Source organism: Pinus tabuliformis, chromosome J (genome assembly GCF_031772625.1).
Source record: "Pinus tabuliformis cultivar Carrire ecotype Pingquan chromosome J, CPIR1, whole genome shotgun sequence".
Lineage (NCBI taxonomy): Eukaryota > Viridiplantae > Streptophyta > Pinopsida > Pinales > Pinaceae > Pinus > Pinus tabuliformis.
The window spans coordinates 1,175,161,565-1,175,184,739 of record NC_142295.1 but is presented as its reverse complement, the minus strand read 5'-3'; the positions used below and the strand labels follow the sequence as shown (position 1 = coordinate 1,175,184,739).

Sequence of the window (23,175 nt, the reverse complement as noted above, 5' to 3'; positions counted from 1 at the left end):
AGGACAACATAGCTATATTAATACTGAAGAGAAGAGACGAAGCAAAGAGATTCAAGACGTTGGTCAAAAATATACTAAGACCTGAAAACAAAGTACCCAATAAAACAAAAACTAATGCAAAAAGGCAATTCACGTCAAAAAAAAAGAGATCTAAAATAAAAATAGAAACAAAACATGATATTAATAAACAAAATGCACAACTATAAAATTCGTGTTAATGATTTTTAGATTTTATATTAATGATTATTTATAGAAACAAAACATAATATTAATAAGTAAAATGACGAACTATAAAATTCGTGTTAATGATTTTTAATGTTTATATTAACCAGCCTACATCCATCTTAACCCCGCATCTATCAAGTGCCGAGAGGGATCAAATCTCTCGAGGTGCAAACCTTGAGGAAAGGTTTGCACCTCAAGAGATTTGATCCCTCTCGGCACTTGATATATCCGGGGTTAAGATGGATCTACGCTGGTTTCGGTGATGCGCAGTGAAACAAAATTTGTTGGACATCTAATGATTTTGATCATTTTAAATATGCTAAATATGATTGATTTGGTCAATTTAATTTTAATTTGCTTAGTTACCTCAATTTGTTGAGATGAGAGTGTTTGTTAGTAAGTAGAATGATGAAAAATGATGAAATAAAAATTTTGAGTACAAAGTGACAATGTAATAATAGATAGATAGATAGAAAGATAGATATGGAGAGAGAGTGTGTATGTTTGGGGGATGAGATAGAGAGATAAAGAAGGAGAGAATGGGAGATAGAGAGATTAAAAAGGAGCGACAATGGGAGATAGAGATATAGATGGAGGGGGTAGAGATGTGCTTACACTGAAATCAATGCACACTATTAATCTATTTACTTCGAAATTAATGTACATCATACATCTAGTTGCATCAAATCAGAAATCAACATGTACACTGAAATCAATGCATGTAGTGCAAACAATCAAATAGGATTAGAATTCAACATCTACACTGAAATCAATGCATCTAGTACAAACAATCAAATAGTATTAGAAATCAATATCTATACTGAAACCAATGCATCCAGTGCAAACAATCAAATAGGAGTAGAAATCAACATCTACACTGAAATCAATGCATCTAGTGTGAGGTATTAAATAGGATTAGAAATCGACATCTACACTGAAATCAATACATCTAGTGCAATCGATCAAATAGTATTAGAAATCAATATCTACACTGAAACGAATGCATCTAGTGCAAGAAATCAAATAGGAGTAGAATTCAACATCTATACTGAAATAATGCATCTAGTGTAAGGTATTAAATAGTATTAGAAATTGACATGTACACTGAAATCAATGTATCTAGTACAAGCGATCAGAGAGATTAGAAATCAACAACTAGATTGAAATCAATACATCTATTTATAGTGAAAAACCAAAATATTCATGACTTTCTAGATCTAACCTCTATTCTGTATTTGTCTCCCTATGACTCTTTCTTCTTCCTTGTCTCTCCACCTTCCATTTTGTGTCTGTCTCCCTCCCTCTCTCCCTCTCTCTCTCCCCCTCCCTCTCTCCCCCGTATCTCTCTCTCCACCTCTCCCTCCCTTTCTCTATCTTTCTCTTCTTCCCTCTCTCCCCTTGCCATCTAAATCTATACCTCCCTCCATCTCTCCTTATTTATCTCTTTCTCTCAGCGCCCTAAACACATGTCTCTCTCTCTCTTCCTCCCTCCCTCTCTTTATCTCTCTCTTCTTCCCTCTTGCCCCCTCCATCTATATCTCTATCTTCATCTGTCTCTCCTTCTTTATCTCTCTATATCAGCCCACAAACATACACTCTCTATATCCATATCTATCTATCTATCTATCTCTCCCTCTTCCTCTCCTTCTCTATCTCTTCCCCCTCTCTCTCTGTCTCTCTGTCCCCTCCATTTATATCACTATCTACCATTGTCTCTCTATCTCATCCCCCAAACATACACACTCTCTTTCAATATCTATCTCCCTCTCCTCTCCCCCCCCCCCTCTCTCTCCATATCTATTTCTCTTCCTCCCTCCCTCTCTTTGCCTCTCTTTTTTGCCCTCTCTCCCCCCTCCATCTATATCTCTATTTCCCCTTGTCTCTCATTCTCACCCCTAAAACATACACACATTCTCTCTCTCCATATATATCTATCTCTCTTGTTGATTTGGGGTAGCATCGGATGTGCTCTAGCCACGAAATTTGGTGGAGAGGTTAGGGCACATGAGATTTCCAATACCCATAAAGGGTTTGGGCAGATTCTAAACAGTTAGGGAGATATTAAAATAATTAATATTTTTAATGGAGTCCCTAAGTCTAAACTTAGGGAAATTAAAATATTAATGTGAATTAATATAAAGCTGTGTTAGAATGGTCCAAAAGACATGGATCAAGCCAGATCTAATCTTAGCCGTCGATTAGGGACTTAATCTCGGCCGTTGATTTGTCAACGAGAAAAGTATAAGAGGAGGCTTGAGGGTCACTTGGAGAATACACTAGAGTGATCAGTCATTCTATTCTCTAGAGTGGGGTTTGCTAAGAGAGATAGAATCAATGATCAGTTGCAGTGAGGGGCAGTGAGTACGAGGCAGAGAGGCAGGGACAGTGCCGAGAGACCAGCGCAAAAGCAGAGAGAGGCAGACACAGAGCCAGAGGGAGCCACGCAAAGGCAGTAGAGACTGCGCAGAGCCAGAAGGGCCTGCGTCATCCACACAGAGGCTGTAGGAGTGACGCAGAGAGCCAAAGAGGTTGCGCAGAGCCTTAGTATGCTGACGTAGAGGGTTTCAGGTTGACACAGAGGCTAGCAGGGCTAACGCTGAGCTTTAGATTATGCTGGAGAGGGATTTCGTGGAGCAGGCTTTCCGAATGCCTGTTTCTGAAGAGAGGTATCGCTGCCAGATTTTTGTTATCTCTGTCGGGTTAGCCAGTTTGGCACAAAGTGTACTCAGAAAAGAACTGCTTAATAATAAAACCCTCAAATAGCTGCACTGGTTTTCCCGCATTGGGTTTTTCGGGGATGTTAGTCCAAAAACAATGGTGTCATTTGTGTGCTTGTTTCTGTTTCCTTTAGTTGCTGATCTGTAATGTGTTGAGCATGCACTTGTATTTATTTTCAGTATTTACATGGTAAATAACTTGTTAATTAACATAACAAGTAGGTAGGAATAAATCAGTAAAGTGCATGGAGGGTTTCTAACGTGTCAGACTTGGAAATTTCAACATGGTATCAGAGCGTGGTTGCAGATCACAGGAGAACTGAGGACATCAGCCGAGCAGAGCAGCAGCAGCAGAAAACAGCTGTCCCGAGTGACAGAAGTTGTTCCTAGCAGAGAAGCAACAAGGAAGGGGTGACGCAGTCTCTACATCATCAAGTTCGAGCCAAGAAGAGGCAGCGCAGAGGTTGAGGGAGGCAAACACAGGCTCACGCAGAGCCACGCAAAGGCCAGGAGGGCTGACGCAGTTGGCTGAGGAGGTTGATTTGCCGGTGTCGGGATTGCACAGAGCCTAGGAGCTCTAACCTTCAGTTTGCTGGGGTTTAGGAGGCTGTGGGTAAGTTGCAGAGTGGAGCTGGTGGGGTACTGTAGTCAGAACAGTACCTAACAGGGCAAGGCCAAGGTAGAGGGAGTTGCTGCCAAGGCGGATTTCTAGCCAAGGAATCCGGATCAGTGTTGTTGTTGCATAGACGATCAGAGAGGGGCAACTTGACGTTGGCAGAAGGATTTCTAGGTGGGAAATCGGGACTTAGAGGGAGTCCAGAAGAGAACTTCCAGACGAGAAGTAGAGAGACTCAGCAGGAGTCAAACCGAGAACTTCCAGACGGGAAGTGGAGAGATTCAGCGGGAGTCGAAATGAGAACTTCCAGGCAGGAAGTAGAGAGACTTAGCAGGAGTCAAACCGAGAACTTCTAGGCGGGAAGTGGAGAGACTCAGTAGGAGTCGAATCGAGAACTTCCAGGCAGGAAGTAGAGAGACTCAGAAGGAGTCGAACAGAGAACTTCCAGACGGGAAGTAGACTCAGCAGGAATTGAACAGAGAACTTCCAGGGGGGAAGTAGAGAGACTCAGAGGAGTCAACAAGAAGAGCAGAGAGATGGCCATGAATGGGCTGAGGGATTAGGACAGGTTGGATGAGGCATCCAACTTTGTCATCTAGAAGGCTAGGATCCTTTCTGTTCTGTGTGCCATGAGTGCACACACACCACTTGAGCAGAAATGGGGAGACATCGAGTTGTAGTCAGACAGATTACAAGCGACGAAGGGGCAGGATCCTTGAGGTACCCAACCTCTTGGATTATACCTTGTTACGGGCGCCCCAATGAGGAGTAGCAGGACTGGTAGATGTGGGTAGAGATGGATGCGTATGAAGCGACAGAGAGAGCTACAGTGCAGAATTCCCAGGATAGCACAAGGCTAGCAGGCTGCAACAGTGCGAGAGGCATAGGAGTGTTGCACTAGCGCAGGATGGCACAGAGAGATGTGCAACGGTGCGAGATGCAAGGAGTTGTTGCAGCAATGCAAAGGTCAGAGAGGGAGCACTTGTCAGCAGCAGAGGGAGCTTCAGCATCCGGAGTACTCTAGCCTGACAGAGAGGACAGAGTTTAGAGAGATCAGTTACTTACTTCTCAGTAACTGAGTTGCAGTGCAACAGTGAGCAGTGGTAGTGCTATGGGCAGCACGATGCAGCATGATGAGAGAAGATGTAGTGTAGACGCAATAGTGGTAGTGGCAGGGCCATGGGCAGTAGCATGAATGCAGAGGGAGTTGTCGTACATATGCATCAATGGCAGTGGGAGAGCTATGGGCAATAGTACAAGATGCAGCAGTGCAGAGGATGATGGGCAACAGGCCTAGCATCAGCACAGGGACCGATGCTAGATGATTAGGGTGATACTTAGTAAGGAGTATTGCTAGAGCACAATCCTCGCTAAGAGGGAGTGTTGATTTGGGGTAGCATCGGATGTGCTCTAGCCACGAAATTTGGTGGAGAGGTTAGGGCACATGAGATCTCCAATACCCAGAAAGGGTTTGGGCAAATTCTAAACAGTTAGGGAGATATTAAAATAATTAGTATTTTTAATGGAGTCCCTAAGTCTAAACTTAGGGAAATTAAAATATTAATGTGAATTAATATAATACTATGTTAGAATGGTCCAAAAGACATGGATCAAGCCAGATCTAATCTTAGCTGTCGATTAGGGACTTAATCTCGACCGTTGAATTGTTAACGAGAATAGTATAAGAGGAGGCTTGAGGGTCACTTGGAGAAAACGCCAGAGTGATCAGTTATTCTATTCTCTAGAGCGGGGTTTGCTAAGAGATAGAATCAGTGATTAGTTGCAGCGAGGGGCAGTGAGTACGAGGCAAAGAGGCAGGGACAGTGCCGAGAGACCAACGTGGAAGTAGAGAGAGGCAGACGCAGAGCTAGAGGGAGCCATGCAGAGGCAACAGAGATTGCGTAGAGCTAGAAAGCCCTATGTCATCGACGCAGAGGCTGCAGGAGTGACGCAGAGAGCTTGAGACGCTGTGCAGAGCCTTAGTATGCTGACGTAGAGGGTTTCAGGCTGACGCAGAGGCCAGCAGGGCTGACGCTAAGCTTCAGATTGTGCTGGAGAGGGATTTCGTGGAGCAGGCTTTCCGAATACCTGTTTCCAAAGAGAGGTATTGCTGCCAGATTTTTTTATCTCTGTCGGGTTAGGCAGTTTGGCACAAAGTGTACTCAGAAAAGAACTGCTTAACAATAAAACCCTCAGATACCTGCACCAGTTTTCCCGCATTAGGTTTTTTTGTGCTTGTTTCTGTTTCCTTCAGTTGATGATCTGTAATGTGTTGAGCATGCACTTGTATTTATTTTCAGTATTTACATGGTAAATAACTTGTTAATTAACAGAACAAGTAGGTAGGAATAAATTAGTAAAGTGCATGTAGGGTTTCTAACGTGTCAGACTTAGAAATTTCAACATCTCACTCCCTCCCTCTTCTTCTCCCTCTCTCTCTCTTTCTTCCCCTTGTCTCCCTCTCTCTCTCTCTCTCTGTTCCCTCTTGCTCTCCTCTCTCTCTCTCACCCTCTCTCCATCTCTCCCTTGTGACTCTCTCTCTCCCCACTTTTCTCCCTCTATGTATTTCTTCCCCTTCCAACTCCATCTCTCTCTCTCCCCCCTCTCTCTCCTCTATCTCAAGTTCTCTCTGTTTTTCTCCCCCTCTCTCCCTTTCTCTCCCACCTCCCTCTGTCTCTCCCCCCCATCACTCTTTCTCTCTCTCTCTCTCTCTCTCCACCTTGTCACTATCTCCCTCCCTCTCTCCTTCTCGCTCTCCCATTCCCCTCCATATCTATGTATCCCTCCCTCCCTCCCTCCCTTCCCCCCCTCCCTCCCTCCCTCCCTCCCTCTTCCTCTCCTTTTCTCTCTCTTCCCTCCCTCCCTTCCCCCCCTCCCTCCCTCCCTCTCCCTCTCCCCCCCTCTCCCTCCCTCCCTCCCTCCCTCCCTCCCCCTCCCTCCCTCCCTCCCTCTTCCTCTCCCTCTCTCTTCGCCTCTCCCTCCCTTTCTCTATCTTTCTATTCTCCCCTCTCTCCCCTTGCCATCTAAATCTATACCTCCCTCCATCTCTCTTTATTTGTCTCTCTATCTCAGCCCCTTAAACACATGTCTCTCTCTATCTTTCTCTTCTTCCCTCTCTCCCCTTGCCATCTAAATCTATACCTCCCTCCATATCTCGTTATTTGTCTCTCTATCTCAGCCCTTTAAACACATGTCTCTCTCTCTCTCTCTCTCTCTCTCTCTCTCTCTCTCCTTCCCTCTTGCCCCCTCCATCTATATCTCTATCTTCATCTGTCTCTCCTTCTTTATCTCTCTATATCAGCCCTGCAAACATACACTATCTCTCTCCATATCTATCTATCTATCTATCTCTCCCTCTTCCTCTCCCTCTCTATCTCTCCCCCCTCTCTCTCTTCTCTCTCTCTTTTCCCCCTCCATTTATATCTCTATCTCCCGTTGTCTCTCTATCTCATCCCCCAAATATACACACTCTCTCTCTCCATATCTATCTATCTATCTATCTCTCCCTTCGTCCCTCTTCCTCTCCTCGTCTCTCTCCTCCCCTTCTCTCTCTCTCTCTCCATATCTATCTCTCTTCCTCCCTCCCTTTCTTTGCCTCTCTCCCCCTCCATCTATATCTCTATCTCCCCTTGTCTCTCCTTCTCACCCTCAAAACATACACACACTCTCTCCATATATATCTATCTCTCTCTCCCTCCCTCTTCCTCTTCCTCTCCCCCTGTCTCTCTCTTCCCCTTGTTTCCCTCTATCTGTCTATGTTCCCTCTTGCTCTCTCCTCTCTCTCACCGTCTCTCCATCTCTCCCTTGTGACTCCCTCTCTCTCTCCACCTTTCTCTCTCTATGTATTTCTTCCCCTTCCAACTCCATCTCTCTCTCTCCTCTATCTCAAGTTCTCTCTCTTTTCCTTCCTCTCTCTTCCTTTCTCTCTCTCATCCCTCTGTCTCTCCCCCCATCTGTCTCTCTCCCTCTCTCTCTCTCTTTCTCCACACTTCAACTGTCACTATCTCCCTCCCTCTCTCCTTTTCACTCCCCCCTCTCTCCCCCCCCCTCCATATCTATGTCTCCGTGTCTCTCTCTTTCCCTTCTTTCCCTATCTCTATTCTCTCCTTTTCTCTCTCTTCCCTCATCTCCTCTCTCCCTCATTCCATCTTCATCTCTCCCTTGTAACTCCCTCTCTCTCTCCACCTCTATATCTCAATGTCTTTGTTCTTCCCTTTCTTTCTTTCCCCCTCCAAATCCATCTCTCTCTCGCTCCCTCTCTCCTCCTCTTCTCTCTCTTCCTTCCTCTCTCTCCCTGCCTCTCCCACCTCTATGTATCTCTCCCCCACTCTATTCCCCATTCATCTCACTCTCTCTCTTAAATATGATCCCATTGTATTATATTTAAGAAAGTATCTAAATTAAAAAAAATGTAATTGGTTGTAAAATATTAAACTTATATTTTGGATCAATCATGTCAAAAAAAATACAATAATAAAAAACTTAAAAGAATCATGCACTATCTTTCCTTTATCATTGTTAGTCACTTTGCTTTCTCTCTTCGCTTGGATCCTTGGTTAAGATGCATCTATCTTGGTTCTTTATAATATTATTTATATTATATAAATTTCACATATGTATATATAAAAGTATTCTCATTTTTAATTTATTAAAACCTCGATTTAATCTCTATGAGAATATTTTTAGTAGTTGTGAGGATGGAGGGTTTAGATATACCTCAAAAGTAATTATAACCTTTTTTTTTAGATTTAATTAAAAAATGTTATAAAATTAAATTAAAATAAAGTATTTGTAAAATATTTTGATTTTGAAATAAGTTATGGTTTTTGGGCACATGGTATTGATAAGCCATGGTATTAGCCCATGGTATTGTAACAGAACAATTAAAAATCTAGATCCATAACATAATAATCAAAAGCCTAGATGACCCATGGCATTGATAAAACCATGGTATTATGATTTTCTTCCCTTCTCTCCCTCTCTTCCTCCCTCTCTCTATCTTTCTCTTCTGGCTATTGACCCATGGTATTGTAAAAACAACTTATTTAGAAGTTAATAATATCCATGGTAAATATTCATGATTAAAAATCTTGTTATATGGTAAATATTAAATATTTTTCCACGTATTAATTAAATTTAAATATGGTTACAGAATCATTATTTTAATTTATATGGTAAAATGGATGTTAATTTATAAGTACTATTTATATGTTATATATTTTAATGTGATCTGTATATTATATTTTTCTTTTATCTAAAAAATTGTTTCTAATTCTTTCATTAAACATAATAATTAGATGGATTTATAATTAGGACAGACATTAGATTAATTAATTTGTGCCGACATTAGATTAATTTTTTATTAAATGTTGAATGTGTTAAATGTTAAACATTTTTGCTTGAGATCTACCCCTCGGCGCAACGCTTATTTATATTAATAATTCATGTTAATGTCTATTCATGTTTATATTAAGTTTTAACATTTGTATTAATATTAAGTTTTAACATTAAATTTAACACTGTTAAGGAAAAAGATAGGAAAACTTGAAAAAAAAGAGTCACGAGTAATATAAAAGAATAATAAAACCTTACAATATGACAAAACTAATACTAAATGAAAAACAAATGAAACAAAAATACTTAAAAAAGGAAAATGTAAAAAAAATATATTGAGAAACGATAGTGTGAAATATCACTTAATAATACTAAAAATTTGGGGGTATAGAATCATAATGTCATTAGTTATTAATAAAACAATGATGTTAATAATAGATATTGATAATCATTAACATTAATAACACTTAATATTATTAATTATTAGTATTAATTGTTAATAATAATAACGGTTACTATTAATATTAAAATCAAACCACAAGGAACCTAAAAAAGTGGGTGCGGGGAGGGATCTAGAACTAATATAAACCATTAGAAACACACAAGATAATACAAAGAGCATGGAAAACTCAAACTAATCAAATAACATTAATAACTAATTATTAATAGTGATTATTTATAATAACAACTATAACATTGATATTAATATTAATCAATAGTATTTTTTCAAACTAGAATGGAAAAATTATTGATATTAATATTAATCATTAGTATTTTTTTAAACTAGAATGGAAAAATTATATTAATAAAGGGATGTGTTACCCCTCATGTTAGTAGGGGTACATATGAACACTTCGCAGTTTTTATCACCACTATTGTAAGCCCAAGGTCACACGTCAAAGCCACGTGAGACCCTGTATTAGGTATCTTAGACCTATGTCTTTTGAATCTGTATCTTGTTGTCTTAGTCAAATGATGGCTAGTCCCTTGAACTTCCACTTCAGGTCACTCTCATCTTGTACAGGATTAGAGGGTCTTAGGTCAACTCTCTTAAGGACTCATGGTTTTATGGGTGTAATATTCCCACTAGGAACCAATCCAAAAATACTTGTGAGTTTTCAACAATGTGGTTGAGTTTTAGTGTCTGTTTCCATCAAACAGTTGTTGGGTGACTGCTGTAGGTGTTTTAAATTTGGTTTAATTGAACAACATCCCATCAATGTATGCTCATGTAGGTACATTCAGACCAGCACATATTCTTTAATTAAAACTCAGAATTTATACACAGAATTTACACCGGATTTCCTTTGACACTCCTTTACTAACAATTCAAATGTAAATTGAGAAAATTCATTCCAATAGATGACACAAATTTTTCCAACTAATTTCTATGCAGCTGGAAGAGAAATATCCAATGTTCCACTAAGACGTCGGGATGGGGAGATGCAGGTGCGGGGAGACGCACAAGGGGGACGTGTGGGAGCACTCTCAAATTTTAGGGAAATTTAAGGGGGACGGCGGATGTCGGGGTATATAATTTTTTTACCTTTTTCATATATATATATATATATATATTTCAAATTCATATTCAATAATGAAAGCATAAATACAATGATACATGTATAATTGAATTAAATAATGAAATACATTGATCCATACTCATCATCCTTACTAGTACATACATGATTCATCCATAGACCACGAGATTCAATAATGAAATACTCTGATCCATATTCATTATTCATTATTCACCATTGGAATCTACATTGATTTAAAAATTAAATTCATCATTCATCATTCTAGATTCTAAATTGATTTTATATTAAAATTCATCATTCATCATTCTAGAATCTAATTAGTACTAAGCAAAATAGACTATAGTAGATACTGAAATCTAAAGACTGGAATAGTAAATTAATATAACTAGAACTCAAAAATAGTGGAATGATGAGTCTAAAAGTCACTCTAAAGTACACAGAGGACTTGGTGCTATTGATTAAATACTATTTCCATACCCTTGTACGTGACAAAATGCAATGGAAACATTGCAATCCATCGAATCCTGAATTCCTGAAAAACTGTTAATTCTGCTGGATTTTGAGTGAGATCTAAAATTCTACTTTCTCCATATGAAATCCAACGAGGTCAGAACCACTCTCAAACATCCTGAGTCATTTCATGGTAATGTTAAAAATTGAAGTAAAAGAATGAAAATGAAAGATAAAGGAGAATGCCACTTTTACTTTAAGAATTTAACATTACCATGAATTGCATAGCATTAGTAGGGAATCTGGTCAAATACTAGGTTTCCCCTATCCTAAATCATTGTTTACAAGTAAATTTAAGGGGGACGCATAACCCATTTTGAGGGGGGACGCCTTTTGGGGGTCGCGTTCCCCACACTGGGGAAACGTTCCCCCATGCGTCTCCCCGCTTCTCCCCATAAGGGGGATGTGGGGAAATGTTTCCCCAGATGCCCCCCCCGTTTCGGGTGCGAGGGGTGCGCGCACCCGACCATGGGGGGCGTGTCCCCGTGGAACACTGGAAATATCTGAGGCAAACTTAACCTTTATTTGAGAGCAGACTTATGAAATTACAATGCCACTGGAAATTAAGCACCTTAGAAAGCGTTCCTTCTGTTAAGAGATGGACAAGCTGATTGTATATGTCACAGGAAGCAACTCAATCTTTTGATTAGGATGCCTGCTATAAGATTATGGAAAAATCCTTCCAAGCTGGTACATGTGATTATAAATCTATGACAGTGACCTCCTTCATACCAGATCACTGTCCTCCTTTATTTATTTGAAACTAGGATCACTATGCATCTATCCAACTTGGTTTCTATGAAATAATGTGCATAAAACATAGGAATAATTCGTATCTCCTTGCAAACAATTTTTCTCTCTTCAGAATAGTGATTTGGGCTCCCTTTGGCACAAGTTTTTGTTGATTTTTGGTATCTTGGGAGGTAATTCAAGCCCTACGGTTCGGGGTTTGGAGGTTGGAGCGCCACAATAAGGCATTGTGGACTTGGAACCCAAGGTGTGGGCTTTGCACCCAAGCTAGTGGGTGTGAATTCATGAGGCCTATTGGACATGTGATGGATGGAGATGATATAGGACGTTGAGACGAATTCAACGCAACGAAAATCATCGAATTCCGAGTTGTCTACAATGAGACATGAATTTTTTAATGAAGCTGTGGGTTAATGTGTCACCTAAAGGAGGTTGGATTGACATTTTGGAGTGCCACAAGTCATGTTTTGACACCACATGAGTTTGTATATATAGGAGTGATGTTGGAGGTCATTCCTCACTCATCCAAGTGCAACATTTCATGGTAAATCAACCTAAGGTAGCCGCAGCTCAAGAAAGGAGGCCGAAGTCTGGAAAAGTGGTGAGTTTTGGGTCTGATTTTGTGTTTTCCAGGGGTCGAATAGGAGCATAGGAAGGCCGTAGTCTCAAGGAGCAAATCTGGGTTGGTTTGAGTGTGTTTTTGGGGCAAGTTGTCTCCATTTAAGGGTGTCGCAGGCTTGGTTTGGTGAACAGAGGAGGGCCGCAACCCTAGATCACAGTTGGAAGGTGCCACAACCCTATTTGGAGGGCTAGAACAACCCAAAACTCAAGGACAGTGGGACAACACTCAAGAAAGAGGCAGTCGCAATTGTTAGGAGGTCATTTGGAGAAGGTAGAAAGGGTTGATGTGGACTGTTATCATGCCCTAACCAGTCAGCCTATCCTACAACAGAGTGACACCAGATTTGAGGTATGGTAATGTTGATTTTATGTTGAAGTTGTTGCTATGTGGATGTAGTTTGGATTGGGTACCTTGTGGACTGTTGGAGGGCAGCGTGTAAGTGACCCAAGAGTAGCCCTAGAGCTGTAAACAAGAAGGACTTTGGACTGTTGCGTGATTGGGTGAAGTGAGCCTATGTGTGGCTCTTTGATGGACGAAGGAAGCTACTAGAAGGAGGCAGTTTGAGCTCAAGGTCTGGTCAGCCTAGAGGAGCAGTTTATGACAGTTCATGTTCATTGTAGTAGAAGAGACATGCAACAGTGATAGTGGTGGCAACTGTCCCGCCCTATGTTAGCCTTCATATAGCAACAGTGGAAGGCTATAGTGGGAAGAAGACCTTGAGTAATTGAGGAGCAGTAGTGGGCAGAGGGAGTTGTTCACAAATGGAGATGTGAACAACTCAAATAGAGTCTTGATGTGTTGATGTGTGGATGGACTTATGATTAGCGTGAGAGCAGGTGGAGCCGTGTTTAGTGGATAGATGGACTTGGTTCATTGATAGAGGTAGAGTTGTGATTGTTGCAGATTGGGAGCAAAGGACTGACAGGATGAGATACGACATAAAGGTTATGATTGTGCACTAGATCAATGATATTGTCATTGTATCTTGTATTCTTGTACCATTGGATATTTGAGGGCCATTATCCTTGGTACGGAAGCCCTAGATAGTTGTATTATATATTGATAATATAACGACGTTGAGTTACATATATTGTTGTTATTGTGCACGTGATTGATTTACTACATTATATTGTTCCACTGTGCAAAGTAGCTTTGCTGAGATTCTTGGTTTGATAGTGTCAGTGATCTAAGATTCTATACTAGATACTAGGGTCGTGGAAATTCAACAGTTTCAGTCTCTATGCTCTTTGAAGAGCACATAGGACAACCTTGGGTACAATGAGTGCTCAACCTTCAATGTCTAGGCACTTCAAACAATTTGGAACCTTAATCAAATGCAAACTTGGGACTGAGAAATTCTGAGCGTATTCAAGTCTGATCTGGCTTCTTTGTCACAAAATATAACTTGTCCTTGGCATTAAATCATATCTGGAAGTGGCAGATAATATTATCTCAATACATGCGCCCTTAAATTTCTAAAGGGAAACTCCTCTGCTCCTGGGCACAATGAATTCGATCTCAGCTGATTCTTAGCAATGTGATAGAAAATTATTCTAGGAACTCGGTCTTTGATGACAGATGAATCGACTCTCCTATAGCTGGTGTAAACATATAACTCAACCCTCCTGTTGTCACACAGATTGTCTAAGTAGCACGACAACGCTCAGACCGGGGGCTGTCACCCTGATCCCCGATCTCTCCGTTTAAGCCGTCTCCTGAGGCTAAGGGGGGTAGACCCTATGAGATAAAGGAAGACCAACTGTGGACCAGTTGGGTTGGGAGACACAACAAAGCAATTTAGCACCTGATTGATTTTAGAAATTAATGTGCTAGTGCCTTATGGAGTTAATGATTAAATGATTATTTATTAAATGTTGCAGAAATATGAACCTTGTAAAACAATCATTTATCATCAAATAACCCAAGCAATGCAAGATATTTAATAAATGCACAATGCTTTAACAATGTTCCAACAATTAAACTTCAAAAAATCAAATGCTTTAAATGACCATAAAATTTAAATGCTAACCAGTTACCACTTTCATATAGCTAACTTTAAATAAACATTTAAGTGCATTTAACTATAGAAAAGTGGAACATAGATACCACAAAAGTCACCAAAATGAATTTTCGATTTTTGGTTAATCTTTTTCAAAATTTTTTAATTTTTAATATTCTTATTATTTTTATAAAATTTTAAGTTTAAAATCAAAATAAAACAAAACTTAAAATCTATATAAAGTTAAAATCTATTCTAAACTAAGACTCTAAAAAAAAATAAAAAAAGGAACTTCTTAACCTTTTATGAATTTTTTATTTTTTATTGATCTTTTGATTTATTCTAAAATAAAATAAAACTAAACTAAACTATAACATATCTGATTCTAAGACCAAAAAAGAAACCTAAACTACATGAAACTTAAAAGTAAATAATAAATAAGAATCTTAACACCTAATAGCATCGAATATACAATATAAAAAAGAAAATCGAATTTCTTTTTATTATTTATATATATATATATATATATTTTTATGTTTTTTATAGATTGTAAAATTCTAAATTTAAAATCAAAACAGAATAAAACTAAAATTTAATGAAAAATTAAAAAAAAATCCAAATCCTAAATAAAACTTAGATCAAATAAAAAAAATTTAAATCTAACCAACATACCCATACAATAATAAAGCCACACACATCGAATGTTTGTTTGGTTTGCTAGCAGGTACGCTGAAGGGTTTTTGACGGCAGCAAGGGAAGACTCGACGGAGGTGAACGCAGCGAGGAGGATTTGCAGGTTCGATGGAGCTGGCTGCGTGAAGATGGAATGGATTGCAGCGGATGAGGGTGCCGGCTTTCTTTGTGTTTGCAGGTGGAGATGAGGGAAGTACGCAGATCTGGCAGATGGATGAAGATTTATGCAGGTTATGAGGGATGGCAGCTTGGAGATTTTTGTAGGTTGGAAGGCGGAGGAACAACAATGATGAAATGAAGACTGCGTGAGAATGAGGAGCTGCATGCAAACAGAGAGAGAAGCTGGGCGCTTTATGACTGCGTGAGGAAGGAGCGAGGATAGGCACGGAGGTTTGATGGAGCTGGCAGCTGAATGGAGGGACTGCGAAGTGGGCAAGAGCAGCGTGAATGAGGAGCAGAGAAGGAGAAATGGATCTGCAGCGTTTTGGCAGCGTACAAATGTGCGTAGTTAGCAATAGAACAAGAAGGGACAGCGTGAGCTTGCAGTGAAGGCAACCGATTTGAAGAGGGAGATTGACCGTGCATATCGGGGAGAGGTGAGGACGCAACAGCTGCTGAAATGAGCTTGTTGCAGCGGATGGAGGACGCAGTTGAATGCTGCGTGAAGAGAGATGAGAAATGGCAGCGTTGCAGATCCGGTGACGGCGAGAAGAGAGGCAACAGTTCTGAAGGAGCTGAGCAGAAAGATAGCAGCGTGAAGACTGAGGGTTTTTTACAGGCCCAGGGCAACACATAAAAAAAATTCGAAAAAAATTTCCTGCGAATAATGAAACCCAAGACAGTAGACAAATGGATTGGAAAACCCTCTTAAAATTTACCAGGGCTCTTAAAATTTTGAATCAACTGCTTCAGATTGTCTGATGAAAAGCCTACAAAATTTTCCAGATATGAAGTAAATATTCCGCCAGAACTGAACCTGAGGCCAGATCTTACCCTCCAGGGCCTAGATCTGGCTTCAGATAAAATGTTTTCTTCCAACCTTCAACCTGAAAACAATGAAAACAAACAGCTAGAACCTAAAAATGCAAAAAATAAATGAAACCCAAAAAAAGACCCTAAGAACCAGCTAAATAATTACAGTATTTACAAATTGAAGGCTCTAGGTAGCCAGATCTGTCATTATGCCACAGAAATATTTTTTAAGATTTTGAATTTAAGATGAGGTGCTTCAGAGAACCCTCCATGCTTTCGCAACATAAATTCTAATGATAAGCCTGGGATCAAAACCAGCTGGGCTCTTCAGAAAATGCAATTCGGTAGTTGGCTGGTTCAGCTGAAAACTTCCCCGAACGCCCGGTAAACTCAAAATCAAGGATATCCTGCACAGCTTAATTCAACCATTAACAAAGAAGGAGAAAACGATACTAAAATCATGCACAGAAATAAAGCATCTTACAACATTTCTGGAAGAGTAACACCAGCAAGATTTCAACCCCAAAGTCTTTCTTTATTGCACATGAAAAGTGACTACAAGAGAGCTTTCTTTAGCACACAACTCTAAGGTTGAATCTCAAATGACCCCTGACACCCTATTTAAAGGAAAATTTCCCAATGGTTAGTTCGAGTGATCCATGTCAAAATGATCTTGACCGTCGATGAGGATCAAAATCCCTTTTAATCTCATCCGTCGAAATTTTTAAATGCATTTTAATATATTAAAAATTTAAGTTTTGCATTTATTTCCTCAAAACTTTTGACATATTATTATTTTATTTTATTTTTCAATTATTTATTAATTAATTAATTAATTAATTTTAATTTTATTTTATTTTTTATTTTTTAATTTTATTAATTTTTAATTTTTATTGGATCTTCGAACTTAGCCTTTGGAAAAATCACCTAGGACCTAGGACTTATGAGGGGATAAAACATTTTCTAACCCTCAAGACACTTTACATCATGACTCTTACAATTTTACATCTCAAGGGGGGAAAACCCATTTGACATAGACCCTCATAAACTATCCAGTTCTGCGACACAAACACAATCTAGTAGATTAAGAAATTTGTAATAACCTAACCAAATAGTTAGAATTATTTCCAAATTACTTTTACATAGACTCAAAGCACACTAGGATTTCCCTAAGATTCTAATGACAAAATCCATTCCGGCTTTGGGGTTAGGTTGAAGGAAAACTCTGCCGATCATGGATCGGTGAGACAGAAAACCTTCCGGAACGTAGATCATCACTAGAATATTAGGTTTACCTAGGCAAATACATTCACGACACAGATCTGCTAAGATTATTTACAATTTACACATGCAGACTGGGTTTACAACATAACACGTTCGGGTTGATGATGATAGTCAAATGGCACGGACATATCGATCAAGTGCTATCCTTTTTGCGAAAAAGGGGGTGTATTGCTATGGGCAGTTGACACGTAGTGGTCAACATCTGGCTCTACTTGGCGACACGTTGCTGCACTGTAGGAATGTGAGAATCCAGAATCTTCATCCACGCCACACACAATAAAACATAAGTAGCGTCCATCCAAAAATCATCATATAACATTAAGCACAGGAAAGATATAAGCTCTTCATTTATTAACTATCTAGTAACATGAAAAGTAAATCTAATCCTAGAAATGAAAATGCTGAAAAAACAAGGAGTAGGGTTAGAAATACAGAGGATGCCCCATGGCATCAGATGTGTTCAATATAGTGTATACTGAGCATTTGTCTACTTTCAGGCAAATCTGTCGGCTGCTTGTCGGATGTGCCATGTCCAATTCTGCATACGGTAAGACTTTTTCCTATCTGAAATCAAGCTGCTTGCGACCGTCTGATGCATCAAATATTCTTCTCGTTTTCTTTCTTTTGCGTTTTTTCTTTGTGGCAGGCTGTATCACTGATGACGTGGAACTTTCTGCTTCAAAGCTCTCAGACGAAGTATGTAAGATATGCGTGACATGTCTTTCTTCATTTTGCATCTGCTCTGTCAAGGATGATGGATCAATCTCACAGGTGCCATGAGTTATAACTTGATCTTCTATGACTGATGGATTAACTGTGTGAGCATCAAACTGATTATTAATTTCCCTTTTATCTAGGTCACCTTCAATTAGCCACTTTTCAATGGAACAAAGGACTTCATAATAAGATGGAGCTTGTTGTAGCAGATAATGAGGCTTCTGACCTATTGACGTTCCTTGGTTTCTTTCATCCTTTGACCATTTTTGAAATTTTTGAACCTGTATTTTAATGGTATCTATCTGACTAGAGTGTTCAACCTTCATAGCACTGATTTCCCTGGCATGGTCTTCTTCCATGGTCAATAACTTATTCTGAAGACATATCTGATTAGCTTCCATATCTTTTATTACTTTATTGTCCTTTGCCTTTATGGTCTTCCAACAATGCTGCATAGAGTTTATCTCTTTCTTATAATTTTCCTCTAAGCCTGATAACTTGCTTTGCATAAAATTAATTTCCCTGTCGAAATTAGCTTTCATGGTCTCAATTTCCTTAGCATGCTGACTTTGCATGTCAGCTACGTGGTCAGAGTGTTTAATTTTCATGATCTCCATCTCCTTATTACGTTTTTCCAGGCGGGTGCATAAAGTTCTCACATCATTGGCGTAATTAGTTTGATTGATCTCCATATTTTTTACCAGCCGCATTAGTTCTTCTATAATTTGCTTCTGATTTTCCTTTTCATTGATTTCACAATTTGTCCCTGCTTTTCCACTGTCCTGGATTTGATCTGCAATGGTACAGGTGGATGGCACACTTTGATATGAAGAATTGTCTTGAAATCTTTCATCGACAGCTGGACCTTTCATAAGGTTACTTTCATTCTGTTGCACAATTTTAGGGGCACAAGGCGAGCTATCTTGATAACCATATCTATCTTTAAAAGCATCGACAATGTCTTGTAAAGAAGTGAAAGGATCTTTAGGACAATTATTAAACCAATTCAAAGCATCATCCTCTAAAGAAAGGACAAATAGATGCATTTTGACATCTTCATAATTATATTGAGGAAGTCTACAATATATGATCATTATATGAGTAAACTTGCTTAAATGCTTTCTAACAGCGAGTGAATCACCAACTAAGAACAAAGGTAATTTAGAAATGGCCACTTTTGGAAAATCATGGAGACCATTGGTAAAAAGACATGGTTTAAACGAATAATCTATGATGAATAACGAGGGACCAAATGGATGATAGAAAGATATCTCTGCTCAAGAAAATCAAGAGATGAAAGAAGTGGAGTCACCACTTGAACAATGAATCTAATTCTAGGATCCAAAAAGCAACAAACAAGCAGATATGAGGGAGGATTCTCGTCTGGAAAATGAAAAGAAATGGAGTTGCCACCCAAACAAGAAACGAACTGAAGAGTAGTTGCTGATATGACGAAAGATAAGGCGATGAAAAGATCCAGATGATGCCAAAAAAAATGTTGACTCTGCCAGCTCAAATGAGAGATGAGAAAGATGAATGTCAAATAAACCAAGGACAAAAAAAACTCTATCCCTGGCAACAACGCCAAAAAATGTTGCTGTTGTCGGTTCAAATGAAAAGATGAGAAATGAGAAGAAAGATGAGGAAATGTCGTTGAAACGCCGAGAATAAAATGTCCTCGGCAACGACGCCAAAAAATGTTGTCGCACGGATTGTCGAAGCAGCACGACAACGCTCAGACCGAGGGCTGTCAACCTGATCCCCAATCTCTTTGTTTAAGCCGTCTCCCGAGGCTAAGGGGGGTAGACCCTATGAGATAAAGGAGGACCAATTGTGGATCAGTTGGGTTGGGAGACACAGCAAGACAATTTAGCACCTGATTGATTTTAGAAATTAATGTACCAGTGCCTTATGGAGTTAATGATTAAATGATTATTTATTAAATGTTGCAGAAATATGAACCTTGTAAAACAATCATTTATCATCAAAAAACCCAAGCAATGCAAGATATTCAATAAATGCACAATGCTTTAACAATGTTCCAGCAATTAAACTTCAAAAAATCAAATGCTTTAAATGACTATAAAATTTAAATGCTAACTGGTTACCACTTTCATATAACTAATTTTAAATAAACATTTAAGTGCATTTAACTATAGAAAAGTGGAACATAGATACCACAAAAGTCACCAAAATGAATTTTCGATTTTTGGTTAATCTTTTTCAAAAATTTTTAATTTTTAATATTCTTATTATTTTTATAAAATTTTAAGTTTAAAATCAAAATAAAACAAAACTTAAAATCTAAATAAAGTTAAAATCTATTCTAAACTAAGACTAAAAAAAAATTTAAAAAGGAACTTTTTAACCTTTTATGAATTTTTTTATTTTTTATTGATTTATTCTAAAATAAAATAAAACTAAACTAAACTATAACATATCTAATTCTAAGACCAAAAAAAGAAACCTAAACTACATGAAACTTAAAAGTAAATAATAAATAAGAATCTTAACACCTAATAGCATCGAATATACAATATAAAAAAAAAAATCGAATTTCTTTTTATTATTTTTTATGGTTTTTTTATAGATTGTAAAATTCTAAAGTTAAAATCAAAACATAATAAAACTAAAATTTAATGAAAAATTAAAAAAATCTAAATCCTAACTAAAACTTAGATCAAATAAAAAAAATCTAAATCTAACCAACATACCCATACAATAATAAAGCCACACACATCGAATGTTTGTTTGGTTTGCTAGCAGGTACGCTGAAGGGTTTTCGATGGCAGCAAGTGAAGACTCGACGGAGGTGAACGCAGTGAGGAGGATTTGCAGGTTCGATGGAGCTGGCTGCGTGAAGATGGAATGGATTGCAGCGGATGAGGGTGCTGGCTTTCTCTGTGTTTACAAGTGGAGATGAGGGAAGTACGAAGATCTGGCAGATGGATGAAGATTTACGCATGTTATGTGGGATGGCAGCTTGGAGATTTTTGCAGGTTGGAAGGCGGAGGAACAACGATGATGAAATGAAGACTGCATGAGAATGAGGAGCTGCGTGCAGACAGAGAGAGAAGCTGGGCGCTTTATGACTGCTTGAGGAAGGAGCGAGGATAGGCATGGAGGTTTGATGGAGCTTGCAGCTGAATGGAGGGACTGCGAAGTGGGCAAGAGCAGCATGAATGAGGAGCAGAGAAGGAGAAATGGATCTGCAGCGTTTTGGCAGCGTACAGATGTGCGTAGTCAGCAATAGAACAAGAAGGGACAGCGTGAACTTGCAGTGAAGGCAACGGATTTGAAGAGGGAGATTGATCGTGCGTATCAGGGAGAGGTGAGGACGCAACAACTGCTGGAATGAGCTTGTTGCAGTGGATGGAGGACGCAGTTGAACGCTGCATGAAGAGAGATGAGAAATGGCAGCGTTGCAAATCCGGTGACGGCGAGAAGAGAGGCAACAGTTCTGAAGGAGCTGAGCAAAAAGATAGTAGCGTGAAGATTGAGGGTTTTTTACAGGCCCAGGGTAGCACATAAAAAAAATTCGAAAAAAATTTCCTGCGAATAATGAAACCCCAGACAGCAGACAAATGGATTGGAAAACCCTCTTAAAATTTACCAGGGCTCTTAAAATTTTGAATCAGCTGCTTCAGATTGTCTGATGAAAACCCTGCAAAATTTTCCAGATATGAAGTAAATATTCCTACCAGAATTGAACCTGAGGCCAGATCTTACCCTCCAGGGCCTAGATCTGGCTTCAGATAAAATGTTTTCTTCCAACCTGCAACCTGAAAACAATGAAAACAAACAGCCAAAACCTAAAATTGCAAAAAATAAATGAAACCCCAAAAAAAACCCCTAAGAACCAGCTAAATAATTACAGTATTTACAAACTGAAGGCTCTAGGTAGCCAGATCTGTCATTATGCCACAAAAATATTTTTTAAGATTTTGAATTTAAGATGAGGTGCTTCAGAAAACCCTCCATGCATCTGCAACAAAAATTCTAATGATAAGCTCGGGATCAAAACCAGCTGGGCTCTTCAGAAAATTCAATCCGGGAGTTGGCTGGTTCAGTCGAGAACTTCCCTGAACGCCCAGTAAACTCAAAATCAAGGATATCCTGCACAACTTAATTCAACCATTAACAAAGAACGAGAAAACGATACTAAAATCCAGATCTAATGGAGATACCTGCCATCATATTCTGAAATTTAACTACCATTCAAACCCTAGCGACTAAACAAGATACCTGTGTTTAAAATCACTCTTCACAAAGCTATCATCAATGGCTGAAAATAAAATCATGCACAGAAATAAAGCATCTTACAGCGTTTCTGGAAGAGTAACACCAACAAGATTTCAACCCCAAAGTCTTTCTTTATTGCACATGAAAAGTGACTACAAGAGAGCTTTTTTTAGCACACGACTCTAAGGTCGAATCTCAAATGACTCCTGACACCCTATTTAAAGGAAAATTTTCCAATGGCTAGTTCGAGTGACCCATGTCAAAATGATCTCGACCGTCGATGAGGATCAAAATCTCTTTTAATCTCATCCGTCGAAATTTTTAAATGCATTTTAATATATTAAAAATTTAAGTTTTGCATTTATTTCCTCAAAACTTTTGACTTATTATTATTTTATTTTTCAAATTTTTATTTATTAATTAATTTTAATTTAATTTAATTTTTTATTTTTTAGTTATTTTTTAATTTTATTAATTTTTTATTATTTTCTATATTTTATTAATTTTTAATTTTTATTGGATGCTCGAACTTAGCCTTTGGAAAAATCACCTAGGACCTGGACTTATGAGGGGATAAAACATTTTCTAACCCTCAAGACACTTTACATCATGACTTTTACAATTTTACATCTCAAGTGGGGAAAACCCATTTGACATAGACCCTCATAAACTACCCAGTTCTTCGACACAAACATAATCTAGCAGAACAAGAAATTTGTAATAACCTAACCAAATAGTTAGAATTATTTCCAAATTACTTTTATATAGACTCAAAGAACACTAGGATTCGCTTAAGATTCTAATGACAAAATCCATTCCGGCTTTGGGGTTAGGCTGAAGGAAAACTCTGCTGATCATGGATCGGTGAGACAAAAAGCCTTCCAGAATGTAGATCATCACTAGAAGATTAGGTTTACCTAGGCAAATACATACATGACACAGATCTGCTAAGATTA

General features: G+C 38.7%; 1 protein-coding gene across 1 annotated transcript in view; it reads left to right on the top strand.

Annotated features, from left to right (window-relative positions):
* The window catches only part of LOC149231270 (pentatricopeptide repeat-containing protein At4g21190-like), a 262,019-nt gene that overhangs the window by 60,489 nt on the left and 178,355 nt on the right, over nucleotides 1–23,175 (top strand). The window lies entirely within an intron of this gene.